This window comes from Papio anubis, chromosome 17 (genome assembly GCF_008728515.1).
Source record: "Papio anubis isolate 15944 chromosome 17, Panubis1.0, whole genome shotgun sequence".
In the NCBI taxonomy this organism is placed as follows: Eukaryota; Metazoa; Chordata; class Mammalia; order Primates; family Cercopithecidae; genus Papio; species Papio anubis.
Genome location: NC_044992.1, coordinates 19907673 through 19924921, shown reverse-complemented (window position 1 = coordinate 19924921; position 17249 = coordinate 19907673). Strand labels below are relative to the sequence as shown.

At 57.8% G+C, this 17249-nt stretch overlaps 1 protein-coding gene across 2 annotated transcripts in view; it reads right to left on the bottom strand.

The window, feature by feature from the left end:
- The window catches only part of KCNJ12 (potassium inwardly rectifying channel subfamily J member 12), a 43819-nt gene that overhangs the window by 5919 nt on the left and 20651 nt on the right, over positions 1-17249 (bottom strand). For both annotated transcript variants that reach the window (XM_017950429.3, XM_003912474.5), the window contains exon 2: positions 5085-5206. The gene's annotated coding sequence lies outside the window, so the exon portion shown is untranslated. The remainder of the gene's footprint in view (positions 1-5084; positions 5207-17249) is intronic.

Sequence of the window (17249 nt, the reverse complement as noted above, 5' to 3'; positions counted from 1 at the left end):
GCAGGCAGCGCCTGGCTCCAGGCCAGCCTACTGCACATTCAGGCACCCCAAGACAGGCCCTGCAGCAGGGCATCCATGCCAGCCAGAACAAAGCCTGCTCTCAGCCACCGACGTGTCCACACCCAGGACACACAGGCTGCACTGCCCCCACTAAAGGCCCCACACTGGCCTATCAGTGACAGGCTAGGGCATCTGCAAGCTAGGGGCTATGGCACCGCCTGGCCCGCAGCCGCATCTGGATGGCCGCCTGCCTCGGCTAGGCTAGGCTGAAAGCAGGGAGACCTGGGCCTTCCAGCACTAGCCCCACACTGAGAAGCTGGACAGGCCCACCCTTCCCCGCTCACGGGGACCCAGCACCCCCCAGTCCCAGTCCAGTCACACCATGACCTCAGAGCTAGACAGAGCCTTGCCCCTTGCATACCTGCAGCCACGTTACTCAGTTACGAAGACACTGAGGCCCCAAGAGAAGGTCCTAGGGGGCTGGGACCACTGTGGACCTGGCGCTGCACACAGCCTTCCGCAGGCCTCTCAAGCCCTCCAGGGAGGGGCGGGCCACCCTGCTTTACAAACAAGGACCTGGAGGCCCAGAAGCCAGAATGGCCTTGCCCCAGTCCCACAGGCAGGAGGCAGCAATCCCAGGATTCAGCCCCGGTCTGGGTGACCCAGCTTCTGGCCACGCCCACACTAGTCCCGGCCTCAGAGCGGGCGCGGCCTCTGACCTCTGCTCCAAACACCTGAGCAACAGGTGACGGTGGAGCCGCCTGCCCAGCCAGGCTGTAGAACACTCCCGAGGGCTGCACCGGTTGCTGAGCCCCGAGCTGGCCGGTCCGAGCAGCACACAGCAACGGCCACCTGAGAGAGATCCAGGGAGAGCAGGCGGGGTCCTGAGCGCCTCGGGGAGCAGACCCATCAGGAGCTGCTCTCAGATCATCTTCTCAACAACCCGGGGGTGCAGGTTCAGAGAGGTTAAGTGACTCCCCCCAGGCCACACAGCCATTAAGCAGGACAGCTGAGATTTAAACCACCCCTAGCGCAGTCTCCCACCATGGGCCCCCAAGCTCTGCAGCGGGCACCTCTCCTCACTCTGCCGTCCTCCCCCAACACCGCTGCAGCTGACCACCTCACCATGACGCTGAGGAGCTGGGACGCAGGGCCGGAATGGTGGACACTGCTTCTGCCTGGGCCAGGAGGTGGGGAGCCGGTGGCAGGGGGGACCCCTGAGGCTGTGCTGGGAAGGGGGCTCAGACCCAGATTCCTGGGAGGCAGCCAGGGCCGGGGCACTCAGACGCCGGCGTGAGGCCACCAGCTGACAGGGGCTGGATTTGTGTGGCCCAGGGGCCTTGAGGGACTTCCAGCGGGTCATGGTTGCTCCAGCCCCTGCTCGGAGCAACTCAAAGCCTGCAAGGAACAGAATCACAAGAATCAAAGGCCAGAGAGCCCGGTCTGCACGTGCTCCCAGCAGCTGGCGGCCTCGAAACTGGCCAGCTACCAGACTGGTGAGGGTGCTGCCACAGCTCCTGGCATCTCTGCCAGGGCTGGGCACCCCGGACCTGCCCAGACGGTGTCGTGCAGGCCTGGAAACCCCCACTTCTGTTGACATTCCTCTCCGTGCGGTTTTACCACACAGAGACCATCAACAAGGTCAAGTTCACGCCCCACTCCCTCATTTCCCAGAGCCAAAAACTAACAGACACCTGTCCCAGGGCCCTGGAAACTGAGCAGAAGAGTTGAAGCCCAGAATGTCAGTTCTTAGCCTCACACAGCCCTGCTCTGCCGTGTGCGCATGTGTGAGAGAGACAGAGACCCTCCCCGGGGGTGCTGGGAGCTCCCCTCACTGGGTACTTGGTGAATCCAGCACCATGAAGACAGACCCAGAAGGGGACCCTGGCATAGAAACCCCAGCACCACAAGTTAGACAATGTCCCAAGAACACTCCTGCATAAACACAGGCGTGGCAAGAAGTTACACAACCATGCGGCCTTTAAGGACGCAATTTAAAAAATATAGGACAATATCCTCCACCAGGGACACACAGGCCTTTTTGGCTCCTGCTCAATGGGGTGCATATGGTGAAATCAGACAAGACATGAAATCAGAGAATTTGTTTTGCTGGAAGAGGGCTTTTAGCAAGCAAGGAGGCCAGCTCCCCATTTCACAGATGGGAGAACCAAGTCCAAAAGAGAAAAAGAGACTTGTCCCAGGTCACAAAGGAATTCGAGGGCCGGGACAAGGTGCTCACTCCTAAAATTAGGATTGTCTTTCGCAGACACCCAGGTTGGCCTTCCAGGGTCCCAGGGTCGCTGGGAGGGGAATGGGAGAGGGGTGCTGGGGTACACTACCTGAGCTAGACAAGGCGGTTTCAACACCAAGGGGCAGTGAAGCAAACCCAGCAGGCAGAAAGCAGGCAGTGGGGAGAGAGCGCAGGCCCGGCAGACCCCCGGAGATCCCTGCTTTTCTGCTGGCCACGGTGCCTACAGACGCAGCCTCCCAGCGACCAGTCCACTTGAAGAATGGATCAGGGCTTGGGCTGGGAGCTTTTAGAGAGGATGCCAGACGGCAGCTGCCACGTGACCTAAGGGTAGGGTCCAGGAGTCACCGGGAGGTGCTTCCGGATGGAGCTGGATGCCCCATGCCCACTGCCCTGAGGCCCTGGGCTTCTCAGGTTTCGGTGACATCCGGGAGGAGCCCAGGGCAAGGCCTGGACTCACATTCCCAGACACCAAGAAAACACTGACCGGAAGGGAGAGTGCAGGGGCCTGCACCACCCAGGCTAAGACATAGGGACTCAGAGTGGGAGGCGCCAACAGCCCCCATCCCCCACGCAGAGACTATTCAGCTAGCTGGGGCGCCTCCCGAGGCACGAGCACAGCACTCAGTATCTATCAAGTGCTTACTATCTGCCAGGGGCTCTTCTAAGAGCTTTAATAAACTGATTCATTTACTCCCTACCATCACGCTGTAACTAGTATCCCCATTTTCCAGATGAGCAGACGGAAGCTCAGAAAGACTGAGTCACTGTGAGGGTCACACAGCCTTTCAGGAGTGAAGCTTCCAGACTAGGCTGTGAGGGCAAAACCAGTGCCCCACAACACCAACACTGGAGGCCTGACTGTGTGCGTGGTACTGCAATCCTTTTGGTCCCAAGCCCCTGCAATCCCAGGTGGTAATGAGACGTAGACTGCCACAAATCAGCACTCAAAAGCACAGGTTCAAGGGCCCTCACCAGCACTCCAACCCATGGCCATTCACCCTCATTCGGAGACGTGGCACTCGACCTCATGATCGAGCCTCACCGTTGGAAGATCCCTCAGAGATCACTCTGGGCAGGGAAGGCTGGCACACGCCCCCCGCCCAAGGTGCCTGCTCCAGCCTCGCCCAGGCAAGCACCATTCCTCAGCCACAGAGCTTCATCCACTGCATCCAGGGCAGCTCAGAATCTTTCCTAATCCAGTCACCATTCATCAGATGCAGCACGGGGGCCTGGAAAGCCAGCCCTTCCTTTGCAGATGGGGAGACTGAGGCTCTGAGCCAGTGAGAGGCAGCGCTGGCTGCAGGGTTTGGGGCTCTCCCTCATGTCAGGCCCTGCCCAGGGTGTAGGATCACAGGGAGGCTAGGCTGGGCACAGGCAGCCAGGAGGGGCACTCCTGGGGGGCACTGCCAGAGTCAGCAGTGGGGGGCAAAGACGTGCTGGGCGCCCTGGGGGCAGTGAGGAAGCTTGGCTGGATGGGGGAGAGCCCAGGCTGATGTGGAGGGGAGAGGGAGGGTTGGGGGTTGCATTCCTAAGTCTCATAATCTTAGAGGAAGATGATGACCTCTTGCACCCAATCCCCTTTCCAGGCCAAACTTTCCCACCAGAGACTCAGCTGGCCTCTGTCCACCAAGCTAACCCATGGCCCACAAACATTTGGGTCCAATGCCATGCTGGCTTCCCATGCCGAACGCAGGCTAGGCCTGAGGAGAGAAGTAGCAGCAACACATCACTGTGTGTGGGGCATGGGGTGGGGGGTGCCCTGCTGGTATCCCAGGCCCTTGCCACCTCAGGCCCACCTGTCTCAATTCCTACACCAACCACAGTGCTTCTCTGTCCAAAAGCTGTCTCTAGCCACGGGCACGCTCTGCCATTCAGAGGGCAGGCTGGGGAGCTGATGCTGCCAGGACAGCTTTTGGTCAGTGACTGACGGGAGCAGGTGGCTGGGCCCCGGCGAGTTGCCCCTGGGAGGGGCACCACTTCCCTGGCCTCCCCATCGGGACTGGGCACCAGTGCCCCAGCAGTAACTGTATCAATGACATGCCCTTTATTACCTCCTTCTCTTTCTCACCTCATTTCCTTACTCCTGAGATCACCTCCCAGGAAACTACTTGCGCTGGAACCTTTGTCTCCTGGGCCTTCCTCATAGGGTCTCTGGTAGCCTCTCCACAGCAAAGGCTCCTTAACCCTGGCATCCCCTCCTGGATGCCCCAGACATCAATTCTCCTCCTCCTCCTCCCCTGGCCCCCTTTAGGATCCTCTAGCACTGGGCTTTTCCCATTCAGGCCAGAAGCTACTTCCCACCTCGTGTGAGAGTTGATCTTGCCCAGGCCCTTCTCTGACCAAGCTCAGAGGCCCAGAGAGGCTGATGCAGGTATTAGCAAAGAGGGGCACCCAGGAAATGCTCCCCAGCCAGATGAAGGGTGAAGGACTAAGCGGCTGAATGGGATGGATGAGGAGATGGGTGGAATAGTGATTGAATTAACAGGTGGGTGGTCGGGCAGATGGGTGGATAAATTGGGTTGACAGATGGGTGGGTGGACAATAGGGGTGACCGCATAGATGGACTGGGTAGGTGGGTGGAAGGGTGAGTGGATGGATGGTTGAGCAGATGAATTGGGTGAGGGAATGGGTGAGGAATGGATGGCATGGGCAAGGGAATGGGTGGAGGGGTGGAGGCATGGCTGGGTGGATGGAAGGCTGAGCAGATAAATGGGTGGGGGAATGGGTGATGAATGGATGGCATGGTGGGTGGAGGGGTGAAGGATGTGCAGATGAGAGTCTGGTGGAAGGAATGCTTAGATGCACAGGAGCACATCAATGACTTCACTCTTACCTCTTGAGTTCTGTCTTCTACGTAATGGTGCTGAGTGGGCAAGGTACTGTCTTCAAGGCTGAATTAGTAGTGGCTGCCATTTCCCAGGCACCAGCTAGAGAGGATCCAGTCACTAGAACACCCTAAAGTTAACAGAGTAAAGCCAAGTTACTGCAGGAGGCGCTGCTCTTCCCAGAGGGGCTCACAAGTAAGACATAACCACATGAACCCACATTTCTGCTCACTTCCCCGGGGCCCCGCAGGAGGTGGAAGAGCCTCTGGCCTGCTCCTTTGATGCCCCACACCTTCACAGCATAGCAACTAGCCAGAACCAGAGAAGGGCAGAACAAGATGGGGTGTCAGAGAAAAATAACAGCTGACAATTATTGAGTGCCTATTGCATGCCAGACACTATAGTAGGCAGTTTACATACATCATCTCACATAATCCTCACAATCCTACAAGGTTGGAACTATTGTTGTTACTATTCCAGAGAAGTAGGTAATGTGGTAATTCTCCTACTGTCACAAAGGAATTCAGGCCCTCAGCCTGTATTCCTAGCCACCACCTGCAGAGCCTTCCCAATACCAACCTTGGAGCAAGTTGTGAATAGCTGGGTAGGTGAATGAATGAACAGATGGATGGATGGATGATGGAAGGGTGGGTGGATAAATGAATGCAAGGATGAATGGGTAGGTGGATGGATAAATGCATGGGTGGGTAGATGGATGAATGAATATATGGGTGGGTGGGTGGATGGATGGGTGAATAAGTGGTTGGGTGTGAGGGTGGATGGCTGGATGGAGGAAAGAATGGATGGGTGGATGAATGGGTGAGCAGATAGGTGGGTAGATGGATAGATGGATGGGTGGATAGATGGATAGATGGATGGGTGGATGGGTGCATAGATGTGAGGGTGGGTGATGAGTGGGTAGATGGATGGATAGGGTGTTTGGGTGAGTGGGATAGATGACTTGATGGATGAGCAGGTGGGCACATGGCTAACTACATGAATGGGCACACATCAGTAATTTGCCAGAGACTTGCCTTGGGTGCACACACATCCTGCATGGTCCCTGCAATCCCCAAGATGCAATTTCCCCACCTGCCAAAAGGGGTACCCTGCCTTCCTATCCAGTGTGCCGTGAGAATCAGAGAAGAGGATGGTGGGAAGGGGCTCTGAGGATCTCCAAGGTAAGCCACCTGACATGCAGCTCACCTCCCCACCACCCAGCCAGGGAATTCATGGGGCCTGCCCTTTCCAAGGTTATAGCCAAGGCTGGTTTGTCACACTGGTTTTTCTGGCTGGGATTAAGCAAAGTATTGGTGAGTCATCCCCACCTCATCAGCCTCCTGGGACAGGTGACAGTGGTTTAGAGGCACATAGACCTAGATTCAAATCCAAGCTCTGCCCCTCATAAGTTGTGTGACCTTGGGTGAGTCACTTCTCCTCTCTCAGCTTGTTCTGAGAGGGGATGGTCTGCCTGGTCTCTAGTGGCCCTTCAGTCCCTCTTCATCCTCCAAGTCCCCCAGTCCCCAGCCCCTGCTTCCCCCTCCCTCATCATTCTGGGAGCAGATGCCACAGGCCCGCACTTTGCCTCTCTCAGTCATTCCACTCTCAAAACTGATGGGGACACAGAGGTTCAGAGATGGATGGGTGGATGGACGGACAGGTGGATGAGCTGCAGAGGTTCAGAGAGGTTCCGTCACAAGCCAGCGTCACACAGCTGGGAACCTCCATGGCAGGGACTTGGGTCCACGCCCTTCCTCGAGTGGGCCAACACTGTGCCTGGCCCTGCATACTCGGCAGCTGGCTGCAGTCATCCCGACACTCACAGCCCTGCCTTGGAGAGGGACAATTCTCCCCTCTGGACAGATAGGGAAACTGAGGCTGAGAGAAGCTAAGTCACCTGCCCAGTCACGTGGAGCTGGAACTCTGAGCAGTGAAGGTGGATGTTGCCACAGGGCCATGGGAAGCCAGGCAGGGGTGGGGGCCAGAAGCGTGGGCAGCAGCCTCTCCCCACATCCTGCTGGTCACCTGGCCTGTACCAGGCTCTCCCAACCTCGTCCCTCACTCCCTACGACCTGGAAGGGGCATTCCCCAGACCACAAGTCCAGCTGGATTTGTTCTTATCTAGGAGGAAGGCAAAATTAGCTCTACTCTACACAGTGGGTACTGAGACATGGGACAGAGAAGCGACCTGCTGAAGCCACAGGGCAGGGCAGGACCCTGTAAACAGGAGCCAGCCTTCCAGACGCCCCGGCCAGAGCTCCCACCACCTGCAGGGGCCACGGCAGCCGCCACGTGAGCTCACCCCACCAAGTGTAAGTCCCACTAATGTTTCCCGGGGTTATGGTCACAATCCTGGATGGGGAGGTGCGCTGCGGGGGCACTGCTTCCCCATGACCATGACTGAGGGCCAACAGGCCGGGCTGGCCCACAGCCTCCCGCAGGGAAGGGCAGGGCCTGGGCTGAGGCTGGGGCTGAAACTGCCCACGGAACAGGGCAAGGCACTTCCCCTTCCTGAGGCTCAGCTTCCCCTGAAAAACGAGGCTGGTGACGCCTGCCAGGCCTCCCAGAGGATGTGCCATGAAATTGAAGGCGGTGACGAAGGTGCAGGCCAGGCACTGGGCCTGGTCCCAGCGGGTCTCTGGGAGGTGGCAGCTGTCACCCTCCCTGGAGGGGTCTGGCGGCCCCCCAGCTCACTGGGGCCTGAGACTCCTCATCTGCAAAATGAGGAGACCCCACACACCTCAGGAGACTGTCCTGAGGGTAAGCCATGCCCTGGCTTCGGTGTCTGGCCCGCGGAGACTGTGCAGCCGTGTGGGTCCTGCAGGTGTTCACTGTGACGGGCGTTCCTGACACCACGCGGGCACCGAGAGCAGAAACAGGCTTCCCAACCGGAAGGAAAGCTGGCTGTGCCCAAGCCTCCCTGTGGCCTGCTGGATGTCCTCAGAAACCCCCCGGGCCCGCAAGGAACCACAAGACACACAAGCCCCCAGGGCAGGATCTGCCTCGCTGCTCCACGCCCAAGATGTGCCCGGACCACAGAGGATGCTCAGAAAGTGGAAGCTGCAGGAACCTTGAGTGACACTAACCCCTTAGGCCCCTCACATTCTTTGGCATAAAGATGGGGGCTGGACATATCGATCCCCAAGAAGAAGCTGCACCAAGTGGCCAGAAAAGGCAGATGTCCACCCTTGAGCCCTGAGGTGAGGCCGGGTCAGAAGATTCTGGCCCCACAGGGTGGACGACAGTCACACCAAACACCAGGAAATGTTTCTGACGGTATTTTTATCTTGAGAACATCCTTCTTCACAGAGGGTGGGGGCAGGAGGGAGAGAGGATGTCCTCGGCCCCAGGCCCCTGGGAGAAGCAGAGAGCAGAGGCCCCGCAGCAGCGCCCTCTGCTGGGGTGGCCATCGCAGACACTGCCCCTGGGCTCCGGTAAGTCCCAGGAACAGGGGAGACCTGGAGGGTCTTGGGGCCCTCCTGGAACTCCTGGTTCTGCCCCAACTTGCTGTGTGACCTGGGGCAGGGCTCTGTCCCTCTCTGGGTCTCCCTCTTCAAGTCCTCACTGGGCACCAAGGACTTGAAGAGGAAGCACTGGGAGCCTGCCTTCATGGGGCACCCTGCCTCACAGGGCAGACGGTGAGAAGTCAGCAGTCACAACTCACTGGGCCCTCAGGAGCCCAGGGGAGGTGTCTAACCCAGTGGCAGGAGGGGTGCTTCCCAGAGGAGTATCTGCCAGTGGGGAGGCAGCAGCAAGCAGCAGGGGAGAGAACCCCGCCTGAGACCAACCGTAGCACAGTGACACAGCTAAGAGCAGCTCAGGTCACCCTGGGGTGTCGTGGGGAGCACCAGAGTCCTGCAGTCTTGGTGCAGATTCCAGCTCCATTCTCCAGGCACTGAGCCTTGGGCAAGGCCCTCCCTGACTGTCTGCAAACCAGGGGGCTGGCCCAGCTACCCCACAGAAGCCCTGCCAGCCCTCCATTCCAGGATCTAAACTATTCGGGGTTTGTGGGGAAGGTGCTAAGAGATGGGCACAGCCTTGACACCGTCCTATCAGGGAAGCTCAGCGTGTGCAGGCACAGAGGCCGAGGCAACCCAGGAGTCCTCGGATGTCATATTAATGAGCCCAGACTTGATCCCAAAGGTAATGGGGAGCCCAAGGGCCATAAAAGAGCTTGAAACTGTAAGAGTTCTGGGGCAACAAGGCATGAATTCAAATCCTGTCTCCATCCCTTCCTGTGTGGCCTTAGGCAAGCCACATAACCTCTCTGAACTGCAGTTTTCTTACCTGTAAAATGGAACTAATTGTAGCACCTATCTCATGGGGTTTTCATGAGTGAATACACGGAGACTGGCCAGCTGGGAGCTCCCTGTCCGCCCCCCCTCTCCCCTCATCACAGCTATGAGCCTCTGCCTCACCCTGCAGAGCCACAGGCCCCTTTAGGGCCTCATCTGGACCCCACTCCAGGCAAGAAGGAATGATGGGCAGGAACCCCAGCGGGAGGCACAGGTCAGCAAAGGCACCCTGGCTTCTGATGTTCATACAGCTGTAAATTTTCCAGCTTCAACTTAATTTGAGTCTCAGACATGTCCTGAGCAGCCAGCATGTGCACAGGAGAGCAAGGACCCCAGGTAAGGGCACAAGAAACATCCTGGGACCAGAAAGACCACCAAAGGAAAGGCTGGGAAATTTGCCTACGTAAAAATATGTATGATGTTGTCAAAACAAATCATAAGTAAAATAAAAGATAAATAATAAGTGTTTGTTATTAAAAAGAACCCATGTGCTTAATATATAAAGAATTCTTATAAATCAAAAGAAGAAAGGACATAGTAGGAATGAGCAGAGAGCTAGGGTTGGGCTTCCAATGTCTGTGGAATGTCCCACACCTCAGCCTGAACTGTCCCCTCACCATGAAATGCCTTTCTCTGTCTCTCAGAATGCAATGCATCCTCCAAGCTCAAAGGCTGCCTCCTCCATGAAGCCTTCCAAGATTTCCCCAAGTCCCTTGCTCCTCCATGAGTACTCCTAGCGTGTTTCTTGAGCCCCTAAGACCCAGTACTTGGCTTCTGCTCACTGCATCAGAGACGTCCCAGGTGAGGTGGCCCAAGCTTCTCTGAGAGAAGGAAATGAAGTGCAGAGAGGAGCCATGCCCAAGGTCACCAGGCTGAGCCGGAGCTGGGCCTAGCACCCAGGTGTCCTGCGTCAGTCCCTCTGTACTCCAGCCACCAACCCTGCAGTGAGCCCTCCAAGCCTGTCTTGCTCCCAGCAAGGAAGTCCCCAGCTTGGGAGGTACATTGATCTATTCACAAAGGGCCAGCCAGGATGAGGGCCTCAGCCCCCCCATAACCTGACTGCTCTCTGTAGGGGAGCACATGACAGTTGCTTCCTTAGCTTCCTTCTTTTGGTTCCCTATTTTGTAAATCTGGCCTTATTTCAGGTACAGAAGATTCCCTGGGAGGACCTGACAGACTCTTAGGGCTCTGGGGTTCACCCTACCATGGGCAGGAGGCTGACCTCAGAGATGTGGAGTCCAGGAAGACAGGGTAGTGCTTTCCAGAAAGCCTATCGCTCTGCCCCAGGCCCCATCTACAGCTCAGATCATGAGCGCAACATGGCCTGGCTCTGCTGCCAGAATCACACTCAGCATTGACTCACTCGCTCAGCGGCGTCTGCCCAGCCTCTACTATGCGCTGACATCGTGCTTGGGGGCCCACCTGCTGCTGGGGCAAGACAAACCAAAAAAAAAAAAAAAAAAGGCTCGGGAAAAAAAAAGAAATTGAGTAAATCCAGAGACGGGTGGAGACTATTCCAGAGGTCAGGGCAGACTGTCTGAGGAGGTGACATCTGATGGAGAGCTGGTGAGAAGAGAATGAGGGAAGAGGGTACTCCTTGAAGGGGGAACTGTAGCCACAAAGGCCTTGAGGCTGAGGCCGGGGAAGGGCAGTGGGGCTGGAGCCGAGTGTGCCAGGGAGGTGGAGGAAAGGGAGGCAGGGACAGCAGATGGATGGCGAGACAGAGGCACACGGCTCAGAAAGGGAGCGGACTTGGCCGAGGACGCGCAGGTTGCTGGGCAGATGGGAGCACCTCTTCATTGATGGCGCTCAGAGGAAAGCCTTCCCATCCCTTGCCTCGCCACATGCCAGACGCTACCCAAGGCCCTCTCTTCCCCATTCTCCCTCAAACTCCTATGCATCCTTCAACACCCATTTCCAAGCCCATCCTTTGTGCTTCCCTCTGTCTTGGACCAGACCATGCTGGGTACAGCCTGTATTTCTGAGTCCACCAGGCCAAGGGTCTCCTGAGGGTAGAACATAGGTCTGACTGTGTTGTGGGGCCTCAGCACAGAACCTGGTCCCTCAGGGAAGTTAAGGGATTGGGAACTAGGATTCCATCCCTGGGCTCCAAGAGTGCACTCCTTAAAGTCTGCATCACAAGACGCCAGGCAGCGCTGTAGCCCACCCAAGACCACTCCAGCTTCAGCACACCACGGGACCGCCCCTGTCCCTGTCCCCTCTGGGGGGACCGCCCCTGTCCCTGTCCCCTTAGTTTCCCCATTTGTCAGATGAGAGGCCCCAAAGCTTGGGAACAGGGCGTCTCCACCTTCCTCCCTTATGAACTGCTCACAGCAGGGTGGTCCCTGCAGGGGGAAAGCATGGCTGTCACTCTGACCCCTGCTGAGCTCTGAGCTCGGCCCACAGGGCAGGAAATGTCAGCTTTCTGCCAGGCCAGCAGGAGGGTTCCAGCTGAGCCTGGGGGTGATGGGAGATCCTCTCTGCTCTATGGCCTTGCTGGGGGGACTCACAATGCCTGACCTGGGCACTTTACCCACATCAGCCAGGTGTGGGGGCCTGGGGATGCAGCTGACCCCGACCACCTCTCCCCCACCACGGCTGGGACACTAAAGCTCAAGTCACAGTCAGGATGCCTGCCTTGGTCCTCAGACCCACAGAAGGCTGCCCAAAGACCCTGGAGGCAAGGCAAGGGGGCTGGGCAAAGCAGAGGCAGCCTTTGCAGTCCCCGAGACAGTGGAGCAGGTTCCCGGAGGTCCTGCCGCAGGGTCCAAGGACAGAAGCCAGGGTTTTGTGAACTCGATGGAGGAAAAATCATCAACTTCCCTGCCTTCAACCTCTCTGTGAAATGTATGTTGGACACACCGAGCCCAGGCTGCCCCCAGGCCCTATAACAATGCAGACTGCTGGAGCTGCACGGCTCTGCTCCCCGCTCCCACGGAGTTGGTAGGACGGCTGCCGCCAGGTCTTGCTAGTTAAGGCGCTCATATGCAACAGCATGCTAATTACTAGATCACACATCTTAAAATAATGTTTTGATAAGTACTGCAACACTTACTTCTAGTTTCCTCTGTAACCCTATATGGGCTCTCTCTTGCATTCAAAAGTGTTATTCTGAGAAAGAGGAGGTCAAAGGCATACCTAGCACACGAACAGTTCAGCACGCTGATCTGACGGAGAAGGGCGGAGCATCTGGCAGCTCAGGGCCAGGGCCTTGTCGGGAAAGGACAGGGCAGCCTGACCCCTCGCCCACCCACCCAGCCACTTGTTCATTACCCGTTTATTCCACAACCAAGTCTCTCCTGATCACCAAACCCGTTTGAGGCTCTGTGTGGGGTGTAGCATGAAAAAGGGGGTCAGCCCTGCGCCTGGCTCCTCACAGATCGGGGGAGACAGACATCCCGGGAGAAACTGGAGAAACACAGCAGATTCCGGCTGCAGGAGGGGCTGTGTGACCACCCGGGAGGAGGGACTTGAGGCCGGCTGAGGGGCAGTAGGGCTGCAAACAGGAGCAGGGCCCCCGGCCCAGGACACAAGGCAGGGTGTGAGGAGACAGGAGGGAGGGGCAGGGAAATGAGCTCTGAGGGGACAGGGCTGGGGCAGGCCGCTCAGAGGCCAGGAGCTTGCTCCCCACCCCCAGGTCGCCTCTGCATGTGCAGCCCACCCAGGTGGGGTGGGGAGCCCTTCAGGCCACAGGGAAGGGTCTGGACAGCATCGGCTGCACTTCTTCCTGCACTTCCTCTAGTACTAGGTAGCAGGTGGCTCTGCATGGCCTCATTTCACAGTGAGGAGACTCAGGCACCCCACAGCTAGACGGTAGCGAGCAGGGCCCCACAGAGGCTGTTCTGACCCCATGCCGCCTTGCACGGACCTCTTACTGCCACACACGCTTTCCAACCCCAGTAAACTGGGACTGCGCAACTGCTGTGCGTCAGGAACACCCGTCACTGTGACACATGCCACTTCCATTCACACCAGTTTCTTTTGATAGAGGCAAGAAACTGGGGCTCGGATAGGGTGAGTTCCGTGCCCAGGGACACGCAGCCAGTCCATGGCAAAGCTAGGATAGAAATTCAGGACTTCCAGGGCTGGGGAAATAGAGACCTAGGACTTGACCATGCACGTTGGCCCTGGTGTCTCTAGGAGACACCACAGCCTCTCCAGGTACGGCTTGGACCACCTCCTCCAGGAAGCCTTCCCTGACTATGTGGTTCTTGCCTGCCTCTCTCCCATTCCTTTGGTGGCAGCTAATTGATGATGTGGGGAGGCAGGGGCTGTGGGAGTGGTGGGGTAGGGCCCTGGTGCCTGGCCCCTGTTTGGTCCCTGCTGTGCTGTGTTGACCTGGAGCTACGGTCTTTCTCTGAGCTGGGTTCCAGCAGGACATTTGTCCCAGAGCAGAGGTGTAACCAGCAATGTCTGCTCTGAAAGCAGGTGGGTGGCTCATGCCTGGAGCAGGAAGAAAGGACCTACTTTGTGCATCTCTTGACAACCCCAAGAGACATGGCCAGGGACTATCCTTGCCCCAAGAGGAACAAATAAGCTCAGAGAGGGAATCCAGAGCCCCAAGGTCACATGGTCGGCCAGCATCTGGGGGCCAGGTGTCCTGGAAACGGCACATGCACCCAGTCACTGGGGTGCAGGGCCAGAAGCGGGCATGCGGGACGCCAGCTTCGCTCCACGGGGTCTGAAGATGAATGCAGCTGCCGCCACCTCTAGCCTCCTGCCACATCTGCAGGGCTTGGGGTGGGTAGTGCAGCAATGCTGAGCGGGTGCACAAATTCTTACTTCCTAGGGTGGGTCCCAGCTCCTGCCAGGGCTCCACCCCCAAGGCACACCTTTATGGATTCATCATTACCTCAGTTTCCACATCTGTGGAATGGGTCTAATCATTCCACCTCCCTGGTCCAGCAGACGTTAGTCTATGCACAGTACCCAGAACAGGTCCAGCACACAGTGCTATGTGCTATGCACACTACACACTACGTGATACATGCTAGCATATGCCTGCTCTCACCACCACAGCTCTGTAAACGCATTTTTGCTGGCAACATGTCACATGTGTACACAGGTACACGACCTGTGATAAGGGTGTGTTCTATTCTAGTCCTTTCCCCAGAAACAGATCTTGAGTCAAGGATGTGGGAGTAGGGAGTTTACTTTAGAGGTGACACCAGGAAGCACCAGGAAGGGAGTGGGGACTTGAGATGCGGACAGGACGGCAGCCAAAAATGATTGCATAGATGAGTAGGTCACCACTGAGGATACCTGGGCTCCAGCCTCCTGGGCACAGAACACACCTCAGAGTTATCCCCAGCAAGGAAGCCCAGTGGAGGGATGGCCCAGCATGCTGCGGGCAGTGGGGGCCGTAGAGGTCTGGCCTGGCGTCGGGATGCTGCTGGCCACGGGGGCTGCCAGGCGGGGGAGGATGCGTTCATTCCCTCGGCTGCACATGCAGGAGGCTCCAGTGGCCAGAAGAGGCACTGGGCAGGGCCTCGGGTGCCAGAGAAGTGTGGGGTATAACCAGGGAGCTCCTGCATGGGCACATATGGGTGTGTGCAGTCCACCTCCGTGTGCCTCCAGGGTGCACACAGACTCAGGCCTGCATCCTTCCTCAAATGATGAATCCATGCCCACATTTGTGTGGGGCTATAGACCCGGGGGTCTCTGCGTGTCTGCTCTTGTACACACATGTACATAGGCGTGGACACACACACACACACGTCCAGGGCTATGTCCCTCGCCCAGCCCTGGCAGTGGCCGCAGGGTGGCAGGGATGGTCTGGTCACCTTGGCAACGGGGCAGGAGCAGCTAAGTCTGGGACAGCCTTGGTTCAAAGGCAAAAAACCAAACCGAACCACTGAGCACAAAGAGGCCTAAAGAAGAAAAGAAGAAGGGTGGGGTGGGAGGGGGCAAGTCTTGGCCCCCAGGCTCTGCTCCTGGTTCACCTGCCAATCCCTGCTGTGCCCTGTGTCAGTCCCAGCTGAGGGCTGCCGGCGGCGCTGGAGGGGGCGGGGCAGAGTGTGAGGCCCTGAGTCAGGCCGCACTGGCTGAGTCCTCCGGCTTGGGGTCCTTTCCCAGAGTCGTGGGGGAAGGCATCCCAGACATCAGGCACTCTGCAAACCAGTGGACTCTGGGCCACACCCTCACAAAGTCATCCTCTCTGGACAATTAACGCACTAATTGCACACACTGCCCATGGCCAGTGCATTAGCCCAGCTCCCACGATGATTTATTCAGGAGCTCCCATCTCCTTCCCGTCCCCAGGCCAGCTCATCAGCCTCTGCCGGGCGGGGAGGACGACCCACAGACGCTTCCCTAGCCTTGCTCGAAAACATCGCGTGCTATTTATATTTCATCAGACAAGAGTGCACGGGGATGAAACTGCCGGTGATCCGCTCCCCACAGGCAGCCGGGCGCTGAAGCCCCACACGGCAGCGATCTCAGGCAGGAGAAGCTGAGGCCTCCTGCATTCTTTGGGGTGGCCCTTGCTCAAGAGCCTGCGGCAGGAGCTGTGATTGCAGCTACAGGGATGCTACCTTGACTACCTCACTGCGCCCCGAGAAAGCTCTGCAGGGAAGAGTCTGCTATCATCCCCATTGGGCAGATGAGCAAACTAAGCTTCAGAGAAGCGAAGTTTCTTACCCAAGGCCAAACAGCCTATAAGAGGCAGAGCTGGGGAACAAGCCCACACCTTTACTGTCAAGCATCTGGCCTCCCAAATTCAGTCCCTGAGCATCCCTATGAGGATCTCTGTTTTACAGATGAGGAAACTGAGGCCCAGAGAGCTAAACGGACTTGCCCTGGGTCACACAGCTGGGAATGGAGGCCAGGCAGATGACCGTGATGGACAGTGTGCTCCAATCTGTGCCCTGGGAGACCACCTTGAACTATGACCCCTGGCCAGAGCCTCCCAAACACCTGCGTGCATCCAGGAAGCCTCCCTGGGAGGCTCTGCACAGTCCATCCCCACGGCTGCCTGAGGCCATAGCCACGGTGGGCCACGAACCTGATGCCTTAGCCCCACCCCCAGACGCTGGGTGGAGGCTCAGCTTGGCCGGCTCTAGTGACTCCAGGGGTCCAGTGGTTAGGACAGTGATCACTGTGAAGAGCCCTTGAATCATATCCTCTTGTCATCATCCTCACAGAGAAAGGGCCCCTCACCCCAACAGGGATGGCCCTCCCCATCAATCGGGGCTGATATCCACCCCCGGCATCCCATAACCGCTGGTTTCTAAGACTGGTACGTACTAAGCTGGCTAGAACCCCAGGCAGGCACGGGGATGTCTCTGAGCCTCGGTGTCCTCATTTGTAACATGGGCACTGATAGCCCCTTGGAGGACTGGGATGGGCATGCCAGGGCTCGCTGCCCGGCACAGACCTGTGCACAGCAAGCACCAGGCAGGCAGAAGCTGTGGCCATCATCAACATCATCCACAAAGCAGGAGCAGGCCTCTGCAGCGAGCTAGCTCTGTGACTCCCTGGCTATGTCATCTCAGATTCCTGGCTGCCCCTCTCTGAGCCTCAGTTTCCCTGCCTGTTAGCTGAGGATTTCTAAAGGTTGTAGGAAGAACAAGGAGTCCAGGTGCATGTAGCACTCAGCTCTAGCCTCAGCAAGTTCTCGAGAGCCCAGCCAGCCCCTCACCCCCATTCCAATCCCAAGGCCAGGCAGCTGGCACCTTGGAATGACCCCTGGCCCCTGTCTGCTCCCAGGGGCCCAGGGCAGCCACCATAACAAGCCTGGCAGGGACCCAGGTACAGCAGGGCTGTGGCCCAGCCGAGAGGCCTGAGGACATCCTGGGCTGGCTGCAGAGGCTCAGAGTCCAGAGAGGGCAGGCCACGCCTGAGCCACACAGCAGGGCAGGCAGGGCAGAGCAGGACATG